A 2,500-nucleotide genomic window follows, 5' to 3' on the forward strand; every position below is an offset into this window, starting at 1 on the left:
TGGCTAATGTATGGTTGCTTTGGGCTCATGCCACACAGTGAAAACAAGGGAAAAAAAAAATCCCTCCGGCGGACTAGGGGAAGCTATCTACTAGCCAAGCTGGAAGGATCAGGTTAATTAAGGTTGACCTAGGGGTCGGCAGGGCAGTCAGGACTCAATCAACTCCATTGGACCTCCACTCCACTTACACTCTCTGCATTACAAGCCCGACGAAGCATCTGCTCCCGCAAATACTAGCTTATTTCTTAACTTTAAAAAGCGGTTTATTTTCAAGCGTGCGTTTTTAAAATCATTCTAGGACTTAGATAATTTCTAGGACGTGCTCTTTGAAACTATGGTTGATTAATTTAACAGCCACAACAACGTCGGGTTGTTAAACCGTTAGAATTTGTCAGATTCAATTTATTCATCATTCATCCAGTCAAACCACTTATAAAACTTTAAAAATGTATGTCTCAAGACGTCACTTACAAGCTGAGATACTCTGAAGTGGACAACAATTTGGATAGGGCCCAGTAAAAATATTTGGAGAGGAGTCGAGGGAGATAGTACCCTATGGAAACGGCTTAAAGGGGGTATTGATTGTAAGGCGTTCTTAATTAAAGGATACTAAAAGAAGGGCTGAAGGAACTCGAGGGACAACATTGGAAGGGTCGTGATATATATATATATATATATATATATATATATATATATATATATATATATATATATATATATGTATGTATATATATATAATCATAGGATTCCGAGAAAGGAAAAGGAAAATGCATATATCCCTCTCCTTGTTCTATCGTAGTTTGGAAACTTGATTACATCTTATTGATTTAGAAAATTAGATAATGACCCGTTTCTTATGTTGACTTGACGACTGATGTTTATTCTCGTCGTATAAAGTGACTCGTTCCCCATCTCGGAATACGCATGTGAATCACAGTCATTTCCTTTTGATTTGCATGACAGGGACCAAGGTTGGTTTATTGTGTATCTATTTGTATGAATGAATGTCTATATTCATTCAGAAAGAACCTGGGGCCGACGAGGAATAGATATGGCGATTTCAGATGAGATAACAGAAATCGGCACCTGAAGTAAAATCGTTTTAATTTTCAGACAGAAAATGTTCGAAGTAATTTCGATTTACTTTATTTCAATTTACCAGTGGATCATTTTCGTTATTGCAAACATTGTTGTATCAAAGTCAATTTATTTTCTATCGCCTCACTGTTACGCGAAGAAGAGTTACTGGCATTGCTATTATCATCACCACAAGTGTTGTTATTAGTTATCATCATAATCTGTATCATCATTATACCATACTGTTATCAATATCTCTATATTTTTTATCCTTATCCTTATAGGTGTTATTACGTCATAACTTTATCATTATCGCTGCTAGTTTAGCTATTTTACTGCTGTTATCGTCATTACCATTTTTATAGTATCATAATAATGATGATTTTAGTAATATTATTCCTGGTAACAGATATAGTAATACCAGACTTTTGCAGACAGTTCCACCTGTTCCACCTGTCTGCTAGACATCGCAATAATTGTCTAGTGTTCTTTCTCTCTTCCACCAGTTAGCCCCCAAGTTGTTTAAGTGGAAGGAGATTTAACGGATAGGGTAGACTAAAAGACAAGAGAAAGAAAAAGATGAGACTAAGAGAGAAAAAGAAATGAGTAAATCATTATCATATCCGCACACTTTATCGCTTTGGCCAAACTCTCTCCTGAAGACACAGACCAATCTATCACAATATCATTTTTTCCCTTCCCCCAAATCCTTCACCACTGATTGTTTGTGTGTGGGAATTGTCCACTCTTCCCCAGTCAGTTCCATCCATTTCTGAATAAAAATCTGAGGAATCATTGCATTTCTCTCTCTCTCTCTCTCTCTCTCTCTCTCTCTCTCTTTCTCTCTCTCTCTCAGGGATTGTGCGTGTGATAGAATGCCGTACTCCAATTCGGGAGTGGTTTCAGACAGTGATTATGGGCTAGATATCTGACTCATGTTAACGGTGGTGTCTATCCCCATATCAGCGCTAATGTCAGGCAGTCAGTGGTCAGGTCTGAATATCTCAAGTAGAATATTGAAAACGAATGATGATGTTCATATCACTTGTTAAAACAAAGTAATAAAACTGAGGCTATAATGATAAAAAAAAGTAGATTCAACATTTCAAAAGATGTCCAAGGAAGAAATAACCTAGTTCATGCGTCTAGCCAGATGGCGCGTAGCTGGTGCTGTGCCGCAACAAGCGGGGCCTCTCGCAGATCTCGTACCCTTGTGACATCCACTGCAGATGTGTAGTGTGCTCTGTTGTTGCAATATGACTGCAACGCTGGTCTTGCAGAGTGGGATTCTTGAATGGGTGGATCGACTCTGAAGTCTTGTTCACTGTTCATTATTCATCACTTCTTGTTGTTCATGCTCATTCATTGGTCATTGATCATAATTCATCAGTTTACTTCTTGTTCATAATCTTCCATGTAATGT

This window comes from Penaeus japonicus, unplaced genomic scaffold (genome assembly GCF_977035675.1).
Source record: "Penaeus japonicus unplaced genomic scaffold, GWHDUDI00000001_assembly GWHDUDI00000017, whole genome shotgun sequence".
Classification (NCBI taxonomy): domain Eukaryota; kingdom Metazoa; phylum Arthropoda; class Malacostraca; order Decapoda; family Penaeidae; genus Penaeus; species Penaeus japonicus.